This window comes from Dasypus novemcinctus, chromosome 13 (assembly GCF_030445035.2).
Source record: "Dasypus novemcinctus isolate mDasNov1 chromosome 13, mDasNov1.1.hap2, whole genome shotgun sequence".
NCBI lineage: Eukaryota > Metazoa > Chordata > Mammalia > Cingulata > Dasypodidae > Dasypus > Dasypus novemcinctus.
This window is the reverse complement of record NC_080685.1, coordinates 61,830,422-61,855,459: the sequence shown is the minus strand read 5'-3', so window position 1 is coordinate 61,855,459 and position 25,038 is coordinate 61,830,422. Positions and strand designations below refer to the sequence as shown.

Below are 25,038 nucleotides of genomic sequence, written 5' to 3'. Positions count from 1 at the left end.
ACTATATTTAGTATATTTAATATACTATGTTTCTATATTTAGTATATTATATATTTACTATATTTACTATTAGTATATTTACTATTAGTATAGCTACCCCAACCCACTTCTGGTTACTAATTGCATGGCATCTTCCCATCATTTCATTTCAACCTACATGTGTCTTTGAATTTAATTTGAGTCTCTTGTAAACAACATATAATTGGGCAATGCTTTTTTATCCATTCTGCCACTCTATGCCTTGTGACTGGAGAGTTTAATCCGTTTATATTTAAAGTAACTGCTGATAATGTAGGACTTTCTTCTGACATTTTGCTATTTGGTCATTATAAGTTTTATACCTTTTTTGTCCCTCAATTTTTCCTTTAACGCTAACTTTCATGTTTATTTGTTTTTGTTTTTTTTTTTTTGTATTTTACATTTTGACTCTCTTTGCATTTTTTTCTGTATACATTCTTCGTATATTTTCTTTGTGGTGACTATGGGCTTAAATTTAACATCCTAAATCTGTAACAATCACATTTGATTTGATACCAACTTAAGTTCAATAGCACACACATATACTGTTCCTATACTCCTCTGTCCGCTGGTTACAAATTATATCTTTATACATTATATATCTAAAGTCATAGATTTTTCATTACTTTTATGCATTTTAGAACCTATAAGAAATAAAAAGTGGAGTTATTAATACATTCCAAAAAACACGATACAATAGTAATGGCATTTATAATTATCTTTACGGTCCTTTACCAGAGATCTTTTTTTATGCCACTTCAGTCCATGTCTAGTGTCCTTTCCTTTCAATCAAAGAACTCCCTTTAGCATTGCTTGTAGGGCAGGTCTAGTTCTGATGAATTCCCTCAGCTTTTGTTTATTTGGGAATGTCATTTTTGAAAGACAGTCTTGTCAGCTATCAAATTTTTGGTTGGCAATTGTTTTCTTTCAATTCTTTAAATATTTTGTCCCATGCCTTCTTGCCTCCATGATTTTACACAAGAAATCAGTACTTAATCTTATTGGGATTCCCTTGTACATAACATGTTGTTTTATCTGGCAGCTTTCAGAATGCTCTCCTAGTCTTTGGCATTTGACAGTTTGACTACTGTGTGTCTTGGCATGGTTCTCTTCAAGTTTATCCTGTTTGGGGTTCAGTGGGCTTTTTGAATGTACATATTCATGTCTTTCATTAAATTTGGGAAGTTTTCTGCCATTATTTCTTTGAATCTTCCTTCTGCCCATTTCTCTCTTTCTTCCTTTTCTGGGACTTTTATAATTCATATGCTGATATGCTTTATGGTGTCCCACAAGTCTCTTAGGCTCTATTCATTTTTTTATTATTCATTTTTCTTTTGGCTTCTCAGTCTATATCACTCCAATTGTCTTGTCTTCAAGTTCACTGATTCTTTCTTCCGCTAGCTCCAATCTGCTATTGAAATGCTGTAGGGAATTTTTCATTTCAGTTTTTGTGGTTTTCAACTCCAGGATTTCTGTTTGGTTCTTTTTAAAATTGCTATCTCTTTACTGAGATTCTGATATTGTTCATTCATTGTTTTCCTGGTATCCTTTAGTTCTTTCTCTGTGTTTTCCTTTATCTCCTTGCTTGAGCATGTTTAGGATTGTTGTTTTGTTTTGTTTTGTTTTTTACATACCAGGGCTGGGGGTTAAAACCTGTACCCTTATGTGGGAAGCCAGCCACATCAGCTTCCCCTAGTTGGTTTTTACATTTGTTTACTTGTTGTTTGTTTTTTTGTTTTTAGGAGGCACTGAGAACTGAACCCAGGACCTCCCATGTGGGAAGCTGGTGCTCAAACACTTAGGCCACAACTTCTCCCTGAGGATTATTTTTTTCCTAAGATAACTTAATTACAATCCATAGAGAAGAAAGGCTTATAAATTTATAAAAAGTTATAAATGTATAAATTTAAAAACCTGTAAATTTATACTGAACTGTTTATGCAAGACATTCCCCTCTAAATGAGAATTATAAACAATGTAAATCTGAAAATGTGATTTAAAATGAAAATTTAAATTATACTCAATGTTTAAGTACAGTAATGTATTAAATTTTGATATTTAAATTATACTAAAAGCAGTTAAGTGTGAATACTATCAAACTTTTCCTTTGTGTCAATGCTTCTGAGAATGCAAGAAAGGACCAAGGCTTAAAAGTGACTGAAAAATCCTTCCCCTATTTTTTTGTGAATTCTTGTAGAATGTAAGGTCTTTCTCACTAGAGTCCAAAGACAAAATAAAGTCTCTTATTTGAAATCTAAATCAATCTGCTGCTCTGCTGACCACAGTTCAAATATTGCCATAAATCTTTGATGGAGGATTTCCCAGTATAAGGTTGCAAATGGCAGTTCTTGCCCTCTTGATGTTTTGAAAAGAGTCAAGGATGTGAACTTTCAAATCAGCCAAAATTATTCATGTCCTGATCACATTCTCTATGACGAACTTGGTTTTCCCTCCTTTGCAAGCAATTCTTCCTTTTGCCTTTGAGAGGTGGTCTCCCTTTAAAGGCTTAATATATGTAATTTCAAAAGTGTTTAGGAAAAGTCATCCAACTTGATGAGGACAAATGCATCCTCCACCTGAAGTCTAAGAATAAAAGCTTTCACAAAATCAGCTTGTTTTGTCAGAGCACTAACATCCGTAAAAATATCTGAAGTCACAAATATTCTACAACAGGAGTAAACATCTTCATCCAGTTTTCTTTTAATGGCATATATCTGTTAGCCAGGACTGGAATTTTCCTAGTTTCTTCTTTCCCACTCAGGAGTCCAACCCCAGAAAAGGGTGAGAAGATGGGTCTCTTCATGAGCTGGGCCTCCTTCATGTCCATGCGGCCTATATCCCCACCCTCCATAGCTGCAGACAGCTGCTCAGCTTGCTGTTTCTTCACCCTCTGGTCACCCTTGCAGGTAACCTGGGTGAAGCCATCCTTGGCCCCAGCACTCTGTGCCTCCATTTCAGCTTCCACCCCCAGTAATTTCCAGCCCAGGCAGGCTATTCCAGCTGGAACACATGCACAGCTCCCCCAAGGATCATTTTTTCAAATTTTTGTCTGGTATGTCTAAAGTCTGGTCTTCTTCCTTGACGGTGTCTGAATTTTTTATCATGGTCCTTTGGATGGGCCACCATTTCCTATTTCTTTGTTTGTCTTATAATCTTTAACTGCACACTGTACATTTTAATATTTTAAAATCTTAACTTTGGGACTTAGCCCTTGCATTGTCTCTTCCTTAAGTTTGTATCCAGCTAGTGATATGACAGAAATTCCCTTGAGTGCCAGGAGGTAACAGAAACAAAGAAACCAAGTAAAAACACCTTTCACAGTCTTTTCAAATTGCCTCTGTGTTGGATGGCATTCTCCTATCAAGAAGATCAGCCCAAGACAAATGTGAAATTCAGGGTCATTTCCATCTTTTCTGAGCCTGTGCCTTGTCCTGGGCTTTTGCTTGCTCATGGCCTTAGGAACTCCCCTGTATGTAGGAATTCAAATACCTCCTCTAGCCCTTATGAAATAGACTCTCTAGTCCTTCTGGGTGCTCTATTATATAACTTAAGCAGGTTACCCTTTGCCCCAGGCCATTTTGACTTAATTGTTTCTTAGATTGCTTTAGTCATCCTCAAGCCGCTTCTGCCTGAAGGGCAAGATCTGGGAGGATGAGACCAAGATGAGTTTCCCAGTTCAGTCTTTCAGGCTGCCATCTGAAAAACTAGCAGTGACATACAGACACTGCAGTTGTCTGATACCTCTAGAACAAGACCAGGGACCCACAATGAGAGTGCTGGCTAGCTCCAAACGATGCCAGGAAGGTGTGGGAAAGGGGTAAGCAAGGGTGCCATGAGCTTCTCTTACCATTTTTTAAAGTTGTGTTTTCTTCATTCAGCACTCACCCAGTTACTGTAATATTGAACTGTTTTCTGGAATTCTGAAGGAAAAGGCTTTGCCAGTTTTTGCTAATTTTTCAAAGATTCTGCAGGGCAATAGCACCATGGAGCATCTTACTCCACCACCTCAGTTGATCAGAAGCCAATGTTCTCTTGACTTTCTATAACCACTTGCCCACAGGTCATCTCCACTTTTCTGTCTCCAAAGTGAAAGGTTCAAAATACTTATATGCTTTGGCAAGGGCAAAGACCCCTTTGGTCAGAATAGGAGACCCACTGCTATGCCACATATTAACCATTTAGCTGCTGGATTTTGGGGATGTCCTACAGACTGGGTTATCTAGGACAAACAAAGTAAAAAGAGGGAATATGGGGGAGAGGTGCTCAGGATAATTGGTGTTTTTCAACAGTTCAGAAGTATTAAAGTATTGATAATTAGCCTGGCCATATGAGTGGAAACTGACTGAAACTCAATCTTGATTATCCCACAAGTCCTTCAAATTCAACATATCCATACTGACCTCACCTTTTCTATCCCAGCCTCCCACACCTGCTCTTTTAGGCCCCAGTAGCAATGAATGGCTCTACTATCCATCCAGTTGCCCAACCCAGAAATCTGGGTCATCTCATTCTACCACTTCTCCCTCAACCCCATTCAATTAATCACCATGTTCTATCAATTGCAATTACTAAATCTCTCTCAACTTCACCCACTTTCTCTACTGCCAGTTTTTAAATCAGGCTACTGTTTTTTTGCAAGTATACAACTACAGTGGGTCTTATTTACCCTGGTGCTACCCATCTCCCAAGACATTCTTCACATCCCAGTTAAAATAATCCATTTAAAACCAAAATTTAATCGTGTACCTAACTCTTTTTATAATCCTTATAATATTCAGTAGTTCTCCATTACCCCGAGGTTAAAGTAAAAGTGTCTTAACTTCACCTACAGAATATAATCTAGTTTCTTAGGCCCTGCAAACCTAATCTCCTGCCATCTGCACCCCGCACCCCATCCTTGCTTTTACTACACTCAAAGACCCACCCATAGTTTTCTTCTTTCAAGTCTCTCATTTTCCAAATTCTCTCTTGTCTCTGGGCTTTTGCCCTTGCTGTTTATTCTACCTTGAACTCTTCTTCATTTCTTCTTAAATTCCCTCCCAATATTTACATGCACATAAGCACATAAATGCACACAAATTCACACATTTTGCTTACTTAAATGTCTCTAATATGATTTTTGGTTTGACATTTATGTCAGTTCCTTAAAGAAGCCTTCCATGATCATCCACCATGAAGACAAGGTTGGACACATTCCTCTGTGCCCCCATGTCATATACTACCTACCACCCCACAGAATTTGTAATACTCTTTTTTTTAATTGAGGGAGGCATTTGTCTTTTTTTCATCTTGGAATCCCTACACCTAGCCCAGAACCAGGCACAAAGTAGATGTGTAATCAGTATTTGTTAAATAAAACAAATAGGTCTGCAGCCCAGCCTCTTCTACAGGTGGTTCATGGGGAGGTAGTGGTCATGCAACAGAAAGAGGTCCCAGCTGTCTGTTCACCCCGTTCCTGTCTGGGTCTCTCACCCTCTTGGAAGAAGCAAAAAGAAACTGACATCATTTCATACAGTTCTGCTGACTCACTGTGCAAAGTTAAAGGGAGAAAATGTTAATATAGATGCTATCAATTCCTCAGCATCCAGTGTTCAAAACCAAGTCAGCAACTCCCAATCCTATCATGTTAGAGTCAACATAATCAATGTGAAAAGGCAGAATCATGGTACACTGCCTGCCTGTCAGAGCAATACCAAAACTGGGAGAAAAAAACAAGAATAATGAAGCAGGAGATAAGCTAATCACTTTATTTAAAAGTGCATACGTGAAACTCACCCCTTTCAATATGGCAGAGTGAGATGTTTCATGGCTCTGTCCCACCACAGAAGCTTTGAACAACAAGCAAGAACTGGCAGAAAAACATCTTTCTCAAAGTTCTAGAAAACAGTTTATGGATTGTAGTAACAGGGCAAGTGCCAAATCAAGAAAAAAGTTTACTTAAAAATGATGGGATCTCATGGTGCTCTGACTGGTCTCTCCCCTGCCTCTTACCAGCTTGGCACAGAGACAGCCCATACTGCTAGTGTAGATCCCTGGTCCTGATTCCAGAAGGACCAGAGCAACCCTTAAGCACATACTGGGAGCATGGATGCCTGACCTAATCTTTCTAGTGGTGGCCTAAGGGACCTGTCATCTAAAACCTTGCCCTGCATATACAAGGCAGCTCATAAAGCTCTCTACAGAACGCTGTGGGAGAGCAGTCAAGTCATACTGCTTGGGGTAAGGGATTGCTGGCTGTAGGACACGAAATGCAGTACCTGGAACCATGAAGAAATTGTTTCCTAGGAAAGAGGGGTATATTTGGAACCATAAACAGGGGAACTCTTAGGGCCACACAAGCATACCCAAGATAAGACGTATGGACCCACACAGAAAAGACCAGGAAGGCCCCTATGCTTTCACTTGGAGCTAGTCCCTAAACTCATCATATGCATAAGCCCTGAAAAGGAGCATTTACACAGGTCAATCTTCAAAAACTGGGAAAGATGGTTTTTTTGTGCTTTTTCTTTTTCTTTTCTTTTTATTTTTGTTTTTGTTTTGTTAGGCCCTAGCAGTCAAGGAAACATCTGTCATAATACTGGCTGGATACAAGCTTATTAAGAAACAGAAGCCTCAGAGTCTAAATTCTAATGATAACATTAAAATATTAAAATGTCCAGGTTTCAACAAAAAGTTACAAAATATACAAAGAAATAGGAAGAAATGGCCTAGGCAAAGGAGAATAGCTCATTAGAAACCATCTGTAAGGAAAACCAGATCTGGAACATACCTAATAATTTTGAAATAAGGTCCTAGGGAAGTGAATGTGGCTCAAGCAGTTGGGCGTCCCCCTACCACATGGGAGGACCTGGGTTCAGCTCCTGGTGCCTCCTAAAGAAGATAAACAAGACAGCAAGCTGACACAATGGGCTGGCATGGCAAGCTGGCATAAGAAGATGATGCAATGAGAAAATGCAATGAGGAAACACAATGAGAGACACAACAAGCAAGGAGCAGAGGTGGCTCAAACTATTAGGTGCCTACCTCCCCACATGGGAGGTCCCAGATTCAGTTCCCAGTCCCTCCTACAAAAAAAAAAAAGACAAGCACACAATGAATAGACATAGAGAGCAGAAAGCAAGCACAAAATGAGTGGGGAGATAAATAAATCTTAAAAAATATATATAGAGAGAGAGAGCCTTAAAAATATATGTGGACCTAAATCTGCTCAAAGAGTTAAGGAAAATATGGACAAGGAACTAAAGGAAATCAGGGAAATGATAGTGAACACAAAAAGAATATCAACAGAGAGATGGAAATTATGAAAAATAACAAAACAGAGCTGAAGGCCACAGTAATAGAAATTTAAAGTCCCCTAGAGGGGTTCCATAGCACATTGGAGCTGACAGAACATATAATCGGTGAACTGGAAGATAAGACAATTGAAATCATTCAGTCTGAGGAGCAGAAAGAAGAAAAAATGAAGCAAAGTGAACAGAGCCTGAGCAACCTGTGAGACACCATCAAGCATACCAATATATGCATTGTGGAAGCCCCAGAAGGAGAATAAAAAGGGAATATTCAAAGAAATGATGGCTGAAGGAGAGAGTATCCAAAAAAATAATGGTTGAAAACTTACCAAATTTCAAAAAGTCTTTAAAATACATATCCAAGACATACAATGAATCCCAAACAAGAAAAATCCAAATAAAGCCACACTGTATCATATCATAATTGAACTCTTGGATGCCAAAGATAGAATTCTGAAAGTCACAAGAAAGAAGCAGTGTGTCATGTCCAAGGAAGCCTCAATAAGATTAGGTGCTTATTTCTCATTGGAGACCATGGAGGCAAGAAGCCCATGGGATGATATATTTAAAGTGCTCAGGGAGGAGGGGCAAGATGATGTTGGATTACGTGCACACACATCATCTCTCCTACAAAAAAAGGGCTGAGTGGGGGCAAAATCTTGCCTGAGTGAGCTTCTTTGGGAACCCACAAAGCAGGAGGCTTCAGTCTGGAGAGAGCACGACAAAAAGAGTGATTGCTCAAGGTAAAACTGTGAGTTTCTGGCTCTTCAGGTGGGAGCTGTGGGATGGCTAAGCCCCTTCCTCAGGGCAGGAAGCAGCAGCAATCCCCGACTCTCACCAGTCATACAGCTGGAGGAGATTAATTCTGAGAGTGGGAGGGTTCTAGTGAAGGGTGGAGAGGGATGACCCAAGTGCAGGTTCAATTATATGGACCCCTTTTTTGAGCTTTGAGGAGCATACCAGCTGGCTTAAGGAGAAACCAGGAAGAGGGTAGGGGCAAATCTGCTGACGCAGCCTGATTTACCTAACCTTCCCAGGATAGGGAAAATTGGTCTGGGAGAAGGTGGAGTCAGGCAATTAACTAGTCCTGTGCAACTCAGCTAAGGGAGGCAGAGAGTAAGAAGTGCTTAATAAGCTTCCAAGAGCATATTTAGGGTTCCCAGCAAGGTGTGTGTGCTTTCTCTCAAAGAGACTGAGAGTCATTTTTTTCTGTGGTGAGTTAAGTCACCAGGGTCCCATTTGAATTTCAAAAGGGAACTCTCACAGAGGATATTGCTTCCTGCTGCCCTGGGAGAGAAAGTAGTCAGAAAAAAAAAGAAGGGGCGGGGGAGGACAGATTCCTAATCAGCAGTTTATCCAATTGCAGAGTCAATCCTGCCCCTGGGAAAGGACTTTTCCTGAAGAGCTAATAAATGCAACAAGAAAAAGTTTAGCTCAGTGGAGGAGTTTCAGCCTTGAATATACAAGGTCTCTAGTTTGATTCCTGGCTCCTATTAGAGTAGTGACCCACTAGGATATTAAACATCTGCTGATACTTTACGACAGGGAAAACATAGACATTATCCCTGTATTAGCTTCCCTTGGGTCTCTTATTTTTCCTTAAACAAGGAGTGGGAATTTCTTTTATTATATAATTTAACTCAATTTACTCACTAAAACTTACTTCAAAATCTGCAGAGAGAAAGCTGCAGAGTAATTTATTGATAAACACCAGCACCCTGACAAACTCGGTGGTGGCTTAAGAGAGAAGTCTGTTTATTCTTAGTGTTGGGTTGACTCCTTCCTTGTGGGCTTGTCTGTTTTCTTGTTTTCTTTATTTCCTCCCTCTTTAGCCACCCCTCCCATCCTTTTTTTTTTTTTAATTAGGTGCTGCCAGCTTGTTTCTTGTTTGCGGTGTTTCCTCTTTCTCAATTTCCTCTTTTTTGTTTATATTAATTTTGGCTACCAATGCTATCTCTTTTCCTTCCTACATCTTTCTGTCTTCTTCCCTCTGTTTTTGCTGTTACATTCCACCTCTCTTTGTTTAGCCTGCACTTTTTCTGGCTTTTTATTTCTAATACTTCTGTTTTCTATCTTTTATTAACTCTTTCTATTTTTGTCCTTTCTTTTCTCTTTCCCTTTCTCCTCATCACATTGGCCTTTTAATTCAAACTATATTCTTCTCCACATTCAGTTTCCATTGCAATGTAGGTACTCCACTTTTTTATTCCTATAACTCTACACAGCTTACATTAGTTAAATATTCATTCTCCTAGGTCTGATATGGTTCTTTGGCTAACTTTTACTATCAATATTACAAATATACTTTTTCTTCCCTTACATCTTTTGCTTTCCCTGGCTCTAATAATTTTCCTTCAAGAGAACTTAGACAACAAGGAAATAGAATGAGAAGAACAAAGTGTCAAAGAGAAAACTTAACACACACACACAAAAAAACAGCAACTAAATAAAACCCAAGACTAGAGGAAGAAGCTAATCAACTGAACAAATCGTTCAAGATAAAATGATGACCTGACAGCAACAAAAAATTACAAACCATACCAATAATCAGGAAGACATGGACCTGTCCAATGACCAAACTAAAAGCCAGGAAGAGGAACAGAACATCAAACAACTAATCAAAGCTTTCCAAACAAATATCATGGACCAACTTATGAAGTGAAGGAAGAGATTAATAATATTAAGAAAACACTTGGAGAGTATACTGATGAAATTGTAAACATAAACAAGAAGATAATGGATATCATGGTGATGAATGGCACAACCAAAGAAATCAAAAATACACTCTCAGCAAATAACAGATTTGAACAGGCAGAAGAAAGAATTAGTGATATGGAAGACAATACATCTGAAATTAAAGAGACAGTAGAATTGATAGATTAAAAGATGCAAAAAAAATCCAGCAGGGATTTAGGGATTTGAATGACAATACAAAACTCATAAACATATGCATGAAAGGCCTCCCAGAAGGAGAAGAGAAGGGAAAGGGAACAGAGTGGATGTTGGAGGAAATCATGGCTGAAAACTTCCCAAACCTATTGAGGGAGATGGATGTACATGTCCAGGAAACACAGCGCACCCCAAATAGTTTAAATCCCAACAGGCCTACTCCAAGACATATACTTGTCAAATTATCCAATGCTCAAGACAAAGAGAAAATACTGAAGGCCACAAGAGAAAAGAAAATCATCACATACAAGGGAAACTCAATAAGATTAAGTGCTGATATCTCATCTGAAACAATGGAGGCAAGAAGGCCATGGTATGACATAGTCAAGGTACAAAAAGAAAAAAATTTCCAAACCAAGAATACTCTATCCAGCAAAGCTGGCATTCAAAAATGATGGAGAGTTCAAAATATTCACAGATAAACAGAAACTGAGAAAGTATGCCAATAAGAAACCTGCCCTTCAAGAATTACTAAAGGGAGGTCTACAGGTTGAAGGAGAAAAACAGGAGAGACAGAGTTGGAGGAGAGTGTAAGAACAACTAAAAAGACAAAAAGAGAAATAAAAACAACATATGACACACACAAATTCAAAGAAAATATGGCAAATGTAAGTAATTTCTTGAGAGTAATAACACTGAATTGTTAATGGATTAAACTCACCAGTCAAGAGACACAGATTGGCAGAATGCATAAGGAAATATGACCCATCTATATACTGTCTACAAGAAAGCCACCTTAGACCCAGGGATTCAAGGTGGTTGAAAGTGAACGGCTAAAAGCAATCTTACAAGCAAACAATAACCAAAAAAGGGCAGGAGTAGCTATCCTAATATAGCACAAAATAGACTTTAAATGCAAAATTATTGTGAGAGACAAAGATGGACACCACATAGTAGTAAAAGGGGTAATTTTCAAGAAGAAAGAACAATCATAAACATTTATGCAACTAACCAGGGCCCTAGAAATACATGAGGCAAACACTGGACAAACTAAGTGGAGGAACAGATGCCTCTACAATTATAGTGGGGAACTTTAATATACCATTATCACCATTAGACATACCATCTCAAAGAGAATCAATAAAGAAACAAAGACTTTGAATTATATATTAGAGGATCTGGACCTAATACTCATATATAGAACATTACACCCAAATACAGCAGGATATACATTCTTCTCAAGCACACATGGATCATTCTCCAAGACAGACCACATGCTAGGCCACAGAGAAAATCTCAATGAATTCAGAAAAATTGAAATCATACAAAATAATTTCTCTGACCACAGTGAAATGAAGCTGGAAATCTGCAAGGGCCAAAGAAGCAGATTAGACACAAAGATATGGAAGTTAAGCAACACACTCTTAGACAAACAGTGGGTCAAGGAGCAAATCTCAAAAGAAATTAGTAACTACCATGAAACCGATGAAAATGACAACACAATGTATCAAAACATATGGGATGCAGCAAAAACTGTACTGAGAGGGAAATTCATAGCCATAAATTCATATATCAGAAAATAAGGAAGAGGGAAACGGATGTGGCTCAACCAATTGGGTTCCCATCTACCATATAGGAGGTCCAGGGTTCAATGCCCAGGGCCTCCTGGTGAGGGCAAGCTGGCTCATGTGGCAAGCTCTCCCAAGCAGAGCACCAGCCCACATGGCAATGTCGCTCCATGCAGGAGTGCTGCCCTGCGTGGGAATGCTACCCAGCATAGGAAAGCCACCCCAGTCAGGAGTGCCAGCCAACATGGAGAGCTGGTGCAGCAAGACAACACAACAAGAGACACAGAGGAGAGAAAATAAGAAGATGTAGCAGAACAGGGAGTTGAAGTGTCCCAAAAGAGTAATTGTGCCTCTCCTACTCCAGAAGCTCCCAGGATCAGTTCCTGGAGCTGCCTAATGAGAATACAAGCAGACACAGAAGAACACACAGTGAATGGACACAGAGAGCAAACAAGGGGCAGGGGGAAAAAAAAATAAATCTTTAAGAAAAAAAGAAGAAGAAAGGGCTAAAATCGAAGACCTAACAGCACACTTGAAGGAATTAGTATAAAAACAACAAAGTAACCCCAAAGGAAGAAGATCAGAGCAGAACTAAATGAAATAAAAAATAAGAAAGCACTAGAAAAAATAAACAGAACAAAGAGCTGGTTCTTTGAGAAGATCAATAAAATTGACAAACCCTTAGCTAGAGTAACAAAGAAAAAAAAAAGAGAAGATGCAAATACACAAAATAAGAAATGAAAAAGGGGATATCACCAATGACACCACAGAAATAAAGAATATCATAAGAGGATACTTTGAAAAACTATATCCAACAAGAAGGACAATCTAAAGGAAATGGACAAATTCCTAGAAATACATAAGCAGCCTACATTGATGAAAGAAGAAATGGATGATCTCAACAAACCAGTCACATGTAAAGAATCCCAACTAAGAAGAGCCCTGGGTCAAATGGCTTCACAGGTGAATTCTACCAAACATTCCAGAAAGAACTAACACCAATCTTGCTTGAATTCTTTCAAAAAATTGAAAAAGAAGGAACATTGCCTAACTCATTCTATGATATCAAAATTACCCTAACACCAAAGCCAAACAGACACCATAAGAAAGGAAAATTACAGATCAATCTCTCTAATGAACCTAAACGCTAAAATCCTCAACAAAATACTTGCTAATCATATTCAACAACACATCAAATGAATTATACACCATGACCAAGTGGGTTTCATCCCTAGTATGCAAGGATGGTTCGACATAAGAAAATCAATCAATGTAATACACCACATGAACAAATCAAAGAAAAAAATCACATGATCATATCTATAGATGCAGAGAAAGCATTCAACAAAATACAGCACCCTTTCCTGATAAAAACACTGCAAAAGATAGGAATAGAAGGAAACTTTCTGAACATCATAAAGAGTATATATGAAAAACCCACAGCTAACATTATTTACAATGGTGTAATCCTAAAATCTTTCCCTTTAAGATCAGGAACAAGACAAGGATACCCACTGTTATCCCTCCTATTTAACATTGTGTTAGAAGTACTTGCTCAAGCACTGAGGAAGAAACAGATAAAAAGGCATCCAAATTGGAAAGGAAAAAGTTAAAATTTCACTATTTGTAGACAACACAATCCTATAAATAGAAAGCCCTGAGAAATCTACAACAAAGCTTCTAGAACTTATAAATGGGTTCAGTAAAGTCACAGGTTATAAGATAAATGTGCAAAAATTAGTAGCATTTCTGTACACCAATAATAGCAATCTGAGGAGGAAATCAATAAAAAATACCATTTACAATAGTAAATTTAAAAATCAAATACCTAGGAATAAATTTAAAGATGTAAAAGACACAAAAACCTATATAATACTGTTAAAGGAAATCAAAGAAGACTTAAATAAATGGAAGAATATTCCCTGTTCATAGATAGGAAGACTAAATATCATTGAGATGTCTATCCTACCCAAACTGATCTACAGATTTAATGCAATCCCAATAAAAGTAAATAGCACTTTTTAATGAACTGGAAAAACTAACTATGAAATTTATTTGGAAGGGAAAGAGGCCCCAAATAGCCAAAGACATATTGAAAAAAAAAATGAAATCAGAGGAATCATACTACCTGACTTTAAAACATACTACAAAGCTATAGTGATCAAAATGGCATGATATTGGCACAAGGCTAGACATACTAATAGAACCTAATTGAGAGTTCTGATATAGACCCTTGCATATGCAATCATCTGATATTCGACAAGGCCACCAACCTGACTGGGAAAGAATAGCCTCCTCAACAAATGCTGCTTGGAGAGCTGGATATCCATATGCAAAAGAATAGGAGAGGAATACCATTTCACACCTTACACAAAAGTCAACTCAAGATGTATCGAAGATTTAAATATAAGCAAAAACCGTGAAGACCTTGAAAGACAATGTAGGGAAGCAGCTACAGGATCGTGTAATAGGAAACAGCTTCATGAAATTAACACCCAAAGCACGAGCAGCAAAAGGAAAAAGAGATAAATGGGACCTCCTCAAAATTACAACCTCTTGCACCTCAAAGGAGTTTATCAAGAAAGTGAAAAGACAGCCTAGCCAATGGGAGAAAATATTTGGTAACCATATATCTGATAGAAGCCTAATATCCAGCATATATAAAGAAATCCTATATCTCAAAAATAAAAAGACAACCCATTTTTTAAAATGGGCAAAAGACCACACCAGGGAATCAAGAGTGCCTATAACTGTAAGCAGAGGAATTGCATCCATCATCCATGTGGAATCTAGTCCCCTCTTGATCTAGAGGTGGAGGGGACATCACCATCCCAGGGTCCACAGAATGGAGAAATAAAATATGGACTAGAGTGGACTTACTAATAGTCTACTATAAAACTGTGATGAGTAATAGAAGAAATTTTAGCATCGAGGTGAAGAAAGTGGCCACAGTACTTGCTGAGAGCAGAGAGAGGGTAGAAGAGATGTGATGTGGGGGCATTTTTAGGATTTTGAGTTGTCCTTAATGATAGTGCAGGGTCAGATGCTGGATTTTATATATCCTGCCATAACCCACTGAATGTACTAGGGGAGAGTGCAAACTGCAGGGTAAACTATTATCTGTGTAGTGCAGCAGTGCCCCAAAAACGTGTTCACCAAGTGCGATGACTGTGCCACAATGATCAGGGAGGTTGTTGGTGTGGGAGGAGTGGGGTGGGGGGGTGACGAGGGGTATACAGGAACCTCTTATATTTTTTAGTGTAACTTTTTTTCTGTGATGTATATATCTTCAAAAATATATAATTTACAAAAATGATGTGGTGGGGAGTGGTTATTTGGGAACCTCTTATATTTCCTGTTCTTTTTAAGTTTTTTAATGTAATATTCCTTATGATCTATTAATTTTAATTTAAAATTTTTTTAAAAAATAAATAAATCAAGCTCAAAGTAGGGATTCTAATTTTAAAAAAAAGGGGGGCAAGAGATTTGAACAGGTGTTTTTCCAAAGAAGAAATAGAAATGGCTAAAAAGCTAATGAAAAGATGCCCAACATCACTAGATATTAGGGAAATGCAAATCAAAACTACAATGAGATACCATCTTATACCCATCAGACTGGTGGTTATTAAAAAAATACAAGTATTGGAGAGGATGTGGAGGAATGGGAACCCTTATCCACTGCTGGTGGGAATGTAGAAGGATCCAGCCATTGTGGACGATAGTTTGGTGGTTCCTCGAGAAACTAGCTATAGATTAGCCATATGACCCAGCAATTCCACTGCTGGGTATATACCCAGAAGAATTGAAAACAAGGTCATGAATCAATATATGCACACCAGTGTTCATAGTGGCATTATTCACTATTGCCAAGAGTTGCAATCAACCCAAATGCCCATCAGCTGATGAATGGATAAACAAAATGTGGTATATACATACAATGGAATACTACTCAGCTGTAAGAAGGAATACAGTACTAACACATGGGATAACATGGATGAATCTTGAGGACCTTATGTTGAGTGAAGCAAGCCAGGCATTGAAAGACAAATACTACATGACCTCTCTGATATGAAATAAGTAAACCAAGCTGTCTCAGAGAGCTAGAGACTGGAAGATAGGCTTACAGGAAATGTGGGGTGGAAGGAGAGCAAGTTTGTGAGCCAACACCCACATGGGCAAAATCTATGATAAAGTGGAGGTAAGTAGTTGTGCAGTGAAGGGATAAGATGGGAGTATAGGGATACTATTGGGTTGGGCTTTGCAAGGCTTGAGGGGAGCTAGGGTTGGGAGGATGGGTCAGATGGTCCATGGAATTGGGGGGAGGGTTGGAGGGGAACCAGGTGAACATGGGAAATTGTCAGGTACATGGTTGAAACTATAATGTTGAGAAAACTCTTTAAACCAGTAACCCATCCTTATTATATTTTCTAAAGAGTTTGATGGGGGGCATCTGGCACAGGGTGCACCTGGGTCAGGCATCTAGGGAGTGAGTGCTCATCTCGTCATAGTGTATTATATCAATGGGTGGAGACCCATACAATGAGTGGGAAGGTGTTGTACCCCCATCCAGGGGAGGTCTGATGTTTTCAGAGGGGAGGGTGTCTCTTGAGAGCATGGGTGGCTCCCAGTGGGGGAGGTCAGACTAATGTGTCAAGCCCGCAGCATTGCTGCAAGTATCTCTGAATCTTGTCCTTCAAGCAGTGAAGCTTGGTTGTCACTGTTGGCCCCTAGGGGCAGGGGAGAGAGGAGTAGAACAGATGGAAGAGGGGGTACCTGGGGGGCAATGGAAGTGTTCTGCATGATTGTGCAATGATGGATACAAGCTTTGTTAAATCTCCCCAAAAATGTATAAAAATGTACAGTCTAAAATGTAAACCATAATGTAACCATGGTTAGTAGCTATATTTCAATATTTGTACATCAGTTGTAGCAAATGTAACATCCACATGTAAAAAAATCATTGCTGGGGCAGGGGGAAAAGGGTTTGATGTTGGGTATATGGGAGTCCCCTATATTCTGAATGTGGCTTTACTGTGACCTAAGACTTTTTTGAAGACATAAAAAAAAAAAAATGATGTAAGACCCTGAGGAAGAAATGGAAGAGACTATCTTGCCACTGTGCATACAGGCAACACAACAGTGATGAAAGGCAAAATGTCAAAAAAATTTTATGATATTTTTCATTTTTTAATACCCCAATTTACTTTTTACTTTTAGTTTTTCTAAATTATTATGTATTTTATTTCTAATCCTTAACCCTATCGTTACTATTTCATTTTCTTATTAATTGAATTTGGCAATATATTAAGCTTCATTTTTTAAGAAGTTTTGGATCACAGAGGGGTTCAACTATGGCAAGGGAGGAGCCCTGGTGTGGGGTGGCATTGATGGGGGATGCATGAATATAGGGTATATAGATGTTTGGATGTTCGTTGGGCATTGACATAATGGGCAAAGTTTCACATGACAACTGAGGAAGTGCTAAGTTCCCATCCTGGGAAGCTCTGTCACATTCCCCAATGGAACAGCAACAATCCCCCAATTGCAAGGGCAAAGACCAGTGAAGAAGGATGGTTCAATGATGGGCCCTTGATACTGACGACTATGCTTATGAGCCTGTGTGCTTGAAATTTCAACTTGGCCTAGAGCTGCAGAGTGCCTCAAAGTTACCTCCTGAGAGCCTCCATGTTGCTCAAATGTGGCCACTTTCTAAGCCAAACTCAGCAAGTAAATGCATTACCTTTCCCCCAGTGTGGGACATGACTCCAGGGGATGAGTTACCGGTGCTGAGGGATTACTACCAAGCACTGGCTGGTATGCAACTAGAAAAAGACCTTGAATAAAAGAGGGAAACGGTAAAGACAAATGAGTTTATATGGTTAAGAAACTTCAAAATGAGTCGGGAGGTCATCAGAGGGATTATGCTTATGCATATCGGCAGACTGTCAGAGATAGCCAAAGTAAATAGTGGTGCTCCTGATGGCTATGGAGACACCCAGGTACTATGGTCATGGCAGATGGCTCTGGAATTCAGTGCCTTGCCAGTGGTCCCTACATCGTAATTTGTGCTCCTGAATGTGATGGAGTTGACTTAGATGTGACCTCTCTATATATGCCTCCTCTGTCGCTTTTACTGAACCTGTGGTTGGTGCGGGGATTGGTGTATGCCCAAGAGACTTGAATCTCTGGACTATCCATGTGCCAGCTGGGCCCTGAGCTTCAGCAGAATTGCTGAACTACTCTCCAGTTAATTGAACTTACCAAGGTCAGCTCTGCACAGGTCAAGGAGGCCCGGGGTTTGAACCGCAGACCTTCCATGTGGTAGATGGATGCCCTATCCACTGGGCCAAGTCCACTTCCCAAAAGGGCATTACTGAGACGTGAAAAAAAAATGGAATATAGATGTAAGCTGTATATCAATGTTAAATTTCTTGAACTTGATAATTGCACTTAAGGTGGTTATCTAAGTGAATATCCTTGTTCTTAGGAAATGCAAATGGCAGTATTAAGTGTTCAAGGAGCATGATGTATACAACCTACACTCAAGTGTTCAAAAAACGGATTGGGAGAAAGATAAATGAGAGAGAGAGAGAAAGAAAGAAAGAAAGAGACAGAGAGAGAGAGAGAATGATATGGTAAAGGTGGCAAAATGTTAAGATGGATGGATCTGGGTATCTGGGGGGAGTAGGGATATGTTAGAGTTCTCTGAATGGGGTTTGTATTATTTTTGTAACTGTCCCAGAAGTATGAAAGTATTTAAAATTAAAAAAAATTTTTAAGTGTGTACATGAGTATGCATATGAGTATATGGGATTAAAATAGCTGCAGTCTCCCCACGTTGCTACTGTGGCAGGCATGTTAGGGATGGAACTGCATGTCTCTAAAGATCTTCCTAATTGAGGCATGCACCAAATATCCCTGGCTTCTAAATGTGAGCTTCCCAAATGCCACTCGTTCCTCAGCATCAGCAGTCTCCCCAAAGCCAAATCAACTGCATCTGCAAGAGATCAATTAACACACCTCCGAGGTGTTTTACAGAATCTGAGGCCTCCAGATACCCTTCCAACAGCCACACCAAACTTGGCACTTCCTCTGCTTCATCCTGTCTCCTTCCAACCCCACAATTCCTGGAAGGTTTTTCTCTGAGGAGCTTGTCTGGTTCTGATTCAGTTGGCACAGCCACTCCAGGAATGGCTCTCTTTCCAGTAAATGGTGATAGCAGGAGCTGCTCACCCCAGAGCAACTTCCCTGCAGAGCCCCAGGCAGCTCAGATGCCCAGAACAGAGGATAGACCAGAACCAGCTTTCCAACTACGACCACCTCCACCACTCCCACCCAGGGTAGGACACTACAGAAATACGATGCCTGGTTCCACTTTAAGCCACTCTTTAGTGACTTAGAACTCTGCTCAGCCAAAGCCCTTGAATAGAGGACTTTCCTCATTTCATCACCCCCCTCTCTTGTTCGAAGTTCTAGTAATACAAAACTAGTCATACTGTAATCAGAGACTGAAGTGGAGGGAGATGGATAATCTACACTCCACCTCAAACAGCCTGTAGTAAACCGAGAGTAAACACACATATTCAAACAAGTCTTTATTCCTGAGACTTTCAGTTGAGATCCTAGGAGAAGCAATATGATGTGGTAGAAAGAGCAATGTTCAGACTTTGGAGTCCTTCCCTCTTGGGCCCAAATCTTGACTCTGTCATTTACTAGCTTTCATATTTAATTTCTTTAAACCCTGGGTTAGCAAGATGACGATAGTACTTACCTCATCAGATATCAAGATGTTAGAATGAGATAATGCACAGGCAGGCATATCAGGGTGCTTGGCATACTGTAGGTGCTCAGTAAATGTTCATCTCTCCCCTCTCCACTGTAACCTCTAGAATTTAAATGTAATGCCCTGTGGGCTTTGTGGAAGAAACTATATATGAAAGGCAAAATCATACCCCCCAAACATTTCCACATCCTAATCTCCAGAGCCTGTTAATTAAGGAATTATAGTAGCAGGTTGAGTGAAGGTTGCCTATCAGCTGACCTTAAAATAGCGAGATTATCCTGGATTATCAGGGTGAGCCCAATCCAATCATATGAACACCTACAAGCAGAACAGGGGGTAAAGAGTGGGTCACAGAGATGTGGCATGAGAAAACTTCAACCTGCCACTGTTGCCTTTGATGATGGAGGAAGGGGACCATGAGCCAAAGAATGCTGCAGCCTTTAGAAGCAGGAAACAGCCCCCAGATTACAGGCAATGAGAAAACAGAGACCACAATCTACAAACACTAGGAAATGAATTCTGCCAACAACCAAAATGAGCAGGGAACAGACTCTCCCCTAGAGCCTTCAGAAAGGAATGCAGTCTGCCCATACCTTGGCTTGGGTGCAGTGACACCCATTTCAGATTATGACCCACAGAACTGTAAGATCATAAATTTGCACTGTTTTAAGCCACTAAATCTGTGGTCATTTGTCATAGCAGTGATAGCAAACTAATACACAGATTTAACTTTTTAGTAGAGTTCTATTTTTATTGGAAAAAAAAAAAAACCCAAACTGGAAATAACAAGGAAGTTTCCTTTACTCAGTTGACCACCCCTAAGGCAAGCCTGGATATTCTGGATATTTGAATCCTGAGGCTCTAACCCAGAAACACTTTCTTCCTGGCCATAGTTAGTGAAAGGCACAACATTTGGGGAGAACTTAAAAATCTTGGGAGTATAGCCTGACCATATCACCCTTCAATGTAGAATAACATTGCAAGCTTAAAAAGGAGCAACTCAGATTCTTCTGGGATTATGAAATGCTCTAACAGGTGCAGCTCCAAAGAACAGCAATTGAAAGAACGGTGTGTTTTGGAGATAGGAAACCAACCAGGTGCCATTTAGACCAAACACGGGTACCTGGAAATAGCACCATGATCCAGCAGGTGCACAGCCCCACGAGTCACCAGAAGAGCTTGCCAGTGACACATAAGGCACATTTCATCATGATGGGATATGCTGTGCAACTGGGTGGCATGCAACTTGGAAGAAAGGCAGGAGGCAAAAGCCCAAGGGCATGTGCTGTAAGAGAAGAACCTGGGGTGAGCAGGGAGAGCATTTGTACCCAGACAAGTTCTGAGCTTTCAGTCTTGAGTACTTCTAGATTTTGAGAGCTCAGGCCAAGAAGCTGTAAGCATTAATTCAGCATGACATTTGATCATCATATTAAATGCCTCTGAATCTTCCTATAGTGCATTAGCCACCCCAATGCCAGGAACAAGAAGAAGCTGACAGCAATAACTCTAAGCAGCGTGAGCTGATGGGAGCCGCAGCCCCTGTAATGAAACAGCGGTCTGCTGTATTAATTAGATCATCTATAATAGCTTTATCCATTAGGCCCACTGTATCCTGAGACGTGCTCAGAATGCAACTCTTGGCACCAAGCAAGCCGGGGCCCATTTGGCTGGGATTTATTTCATCCTCTTTTATAAGCTGAAGACCTGAGAAGGCCCAGGCTGTGCGGCGAAGCCAGGGCAGCCCCTTTGTTGGCCACCTCACAAATCCTGGGAGGCCGCACCCAGCCCATGGGCCAGTGGCACCAGCCATATCCCTCTTCCAGTCCTGGAAGTGAAGTCCCCATAAAGAACACCACAGTCTAGCAACATAACTAAGCGTGCCCAGGCATCCGAGCTCAGCCCTGCTAGAGCATTTAAGGAGCCAGCCTAGGAAAACAATGCTCTTCTATCTTGAGAGCAAACTGTCAGGTGGGAGCCAAAATGACACAGAGGCAGTCATTTGCACAGAGGTGAGCCTGCATGCATCCTTACATTCCTCTCCCTCCCCTGGATGCTGAGTGCTCAGCACGGTGGACTGGGAGAGCCAATTATCTCCCAAAAGGTGGGAATCTTTCTTTTGAACCAGCAAAAATTCAGGAGCCCAAAGCAAAGGCTCCCCACACTGATGTCTCCCTTTTCAGAGCTGAATGATCCTTACTACATGAAGCATTAATTCAGTAAGTGAGATGGGGCTGAGGCCAGATCCATCAAATGCTACCATTTTTAGTTCTCTCACTTGGAATGCTCCCCAGCTGCCTGTGTCAGGCTTCTCCCTCTGGCTCTTGGAGCACAGAGCCCATGTGGTGCATCACCTGCTGCACCTCATACCCCCAGTGCAATGCCAAGCACTGGGCAGGCATGCAATAAAGACATGTGGGTGGACTGAGGAAAGCTCACACACCCAGCCAGCCACACCTGAAATGTCTTCAGGTCAGAGCCCCTCGCCTTCTCCATCCTCTCCAGCCCTGAAGCCTGGGGAAAAGCGCTTCAAGGTTTTAGGTCCTCTGGTGTGCTCATATTTCCCTCATGTTTGATTAACTTCACTCAGGAATAAAGATGAATTGAAAAGAGGGAAGGAACATCTTGAGTTGGGAGATTATATATTGTATATATACATGTATGTACGTATTTAATTTACCTATGGAGTAATCATAAAATCTTCAATACTAAATTCCATAGTACATTTAAAAGAATTGGCTAGTGCTAAGAAACAAAGTGATGCATATGCCAGCTTTCCTGCCTTCAAAGACTTCAAATTCATGAAGGGGAATGAAATGCAAAAATAATTATAGGAGAGCTGATCAAGAGAGCAGTCTCCTTTCTTTTCCCTCTATTTTGTTTTGTTTAAGAATACATCTACAACTAGTGCTGGAAAGCAAAAATGCAAGCAGTGAACAGAGATTTGAGCAATTTCTAAAAGGTAGAAGGTCAATGGGTACAAATTGTTGGAGAGAGAAGACAGTAGAAGCACAGTATGAAAAAATGGAAGAGGATACCCCAGAGGTGGGATCAGTTCCAGGGGACTCCAAGCAGTCAATTGATCTAAGGAGCACGCGTGCAGTGGTGAACCGTGGAACTGTAGTCTGACCTCATGAGCTGGCCGACTGTCCCCATCTCCCCCACTGGTGCTAAGCCTCATCAGCAGATGAGGAAGGCTAAAGCAAGGAGGGCATCTGCCAGAGCCAGACAGGTATGGCCATGTCCCAAGAAGATAACAAAGAAGCACTACATTCAGAAAACATATTATCATTCCTATTCTTCTTTCCACCCATTCTCAAATCTGTTTCTTTTCCAGAACGCTCTCATTCCAATCTGTTGCTATAGCCAAAAACCTTTACTTTATCTGTCTCCTTAATCACCAAGTCCTATAATTCTACCTTTTAATGTCAATCTCTCTCCTCTTCTCTTTCCCCTCTGGCCATTCATTTCCACAGCTTAGTCCACCCCACCCCACCCCTTGTTATTTATTAGGGAAGTTGTGGGCTTACAGAACATTCATGCATAAAATACAGGTTTCCCATATGCCACCCTGTTATTAACATCTTGCATTTGTGTGGAACACTTTATTTTATAATTGATGAAAGCCCAGTTTTATAGCTGTACCATTAACTACAGTCCATGGTTTAATTTAGGGTACACTGTCTGTGTAGTGTAACATAATTCCATGAATGCCTTTCTGTTAACACTCTCTCCCATTTCATTCTTTCCCACATGAAATAATAGAGGAAAATCTTAAATTTTTTTCACAGCACTATTCTCCCTACCCCTGGAGGACACCTGCTCTGTTGGGTGAATACTTTGATAAGCCACTTGAGGACATGCTAGACTAACTGCATTGCTATCAAAGGTCGGCTGAACTAACCGCGGGGTTTCTGCCTGGCTGTTTATGCAAGCTGAGGGTGGCACTGAGTTCCTTTGAACAGTAGAGGGGGCACCAAGTAGCCAGAGGGTAAGAGTGAGGGAAAACAGAAAAACCAACCTTGGAAGTGGAGCTGAGGGAAAAGCATTAGGGAAATGAACAGAGATGTTAAAAAGGAATTTTACAAAAGTTGTCTAGATGACGTACAATATAAAATACCTTCCTCATCAGGCCACACAGAATCTTCAGTAAAAGTCCCATTTCCCATTGATGTGGTGTGAAGCGGGACTTACTTTACAGATTCATTAAAGCACTAAGTCCTGCTTTGTGGTGAGTGCAGGATGGGGACCTGTCATATCTAGGTTACATGCACAATCAAATATAATGTGCTACAGTGGGGAAAGGCTGGCTTTTGGAGCTTGACAGGCCTGGGATCCAATCCTGGCTTCACCACTTACCACCAGAATGACCTTTGTCTGATCCAAAAGCCCCAGGTTTTTCTCATCTGTAAAGCAGGGATAACTATTTCTGCCTTTCGTAGGTCTTGTGGGATAACCCATCTCAGAACTTGTGTGTCTTGGTGTCTGCCTCTCTGTAAGGCATGCAACACGCCTGGTACTTCTCAGCAACTGACTGTTTCAGAGTGCCAGGACTCAAACCATGTTTAGGACATTTTATTAGTCACCTTCAATATTTTAGAAACAAAGCCAATTTTCTGATCACTCTCTCATTGATGGGGAAAATCCAGGGAAGAGACAAAGAAACCATGAACTTTGTGTCCACTTGCGGTAGACTGAAGAGTAGGCCCGGAGCTTTGGTCAAGAAGCCAGAGGCTAGACAATTCCTACAGTAACTTACTTTCATCTGGTATCTAACATTTTGCATAGTGCTTTCACCTGTTTGCTAAATTAGTCCTGTGAGGCAGAGAAATAGGGATGGTTTTCCACATTTTGCAGATAAAAAATCTGGGTCTGAAAAAGGTGAAGCAGCTCTTGCAAGCTTATATAGCTTGCGAAGACAGGGACAGACTCGAAGCCAAGTCTAGTGTGCTGCCTATTAAGTTATGCCGCCCTTTGCACTTGGCCTGCCCATTCATACTTGTCCTTTTCTTCTCCTTGGTTTATGAGAATTCCACTCTGCCTTCTCTGAGGGAGCAGCCCATAAGAGATCACTGCAGCTGCACTGTAGATGCTTTCTCTTGCATGAATTGAAACATCAGTTGCTAGCACTAGTTGAACATGGGCATGCCACGTTTGCCACCTTCTAGCAGATGGAAGAAAGAAAGGAGAAAGAAAGGTATGAAAATGTTGAGTTTATCTGAACACTAAAAACCAGGAAATGATCATGCCCTCTAACTCCTTCTGGGAAACTGGCTCCATGACATGCTAGAGTCTAAGGTCCCTGTGCGCTCCAAAATGCTGTGATCTTGTGACATCACAACTTGCAAATCAGGAGACATGGCATCTTCTGTTAGTGAGCTGTTAGAGGAGCTGAATTACAGCTTCCCTGACTCTCAGCTCCCCTCCTTTCTTCCACCACCCTTTCCCATGCTGCTTCCCCGTTCCAAAACAGAGGTTCTCCTACTGCCAGCCA

General features: G+C 40.5%; 1 protein-coding gene and 1 pseudogene across 1 annotated transcript in view; both read right to left on the bottom strand.

Moving 5' to 3' along the window:
• CACNA1E (calcium voltage-gated channel subunit alpha1 E) overlaps positions 1-25,038 on the bottom strand; it is a 439,591-nt gene that overhangs the window by 389,146 nt on the left and 25,407 nt on the right. The window lies entirely within an intron of this gene.
• On the bottom strand, positions 392-5,591 carry LOC139436300 (RNA-binding protein PNO1 pseudogene; annotated as a pseudogene).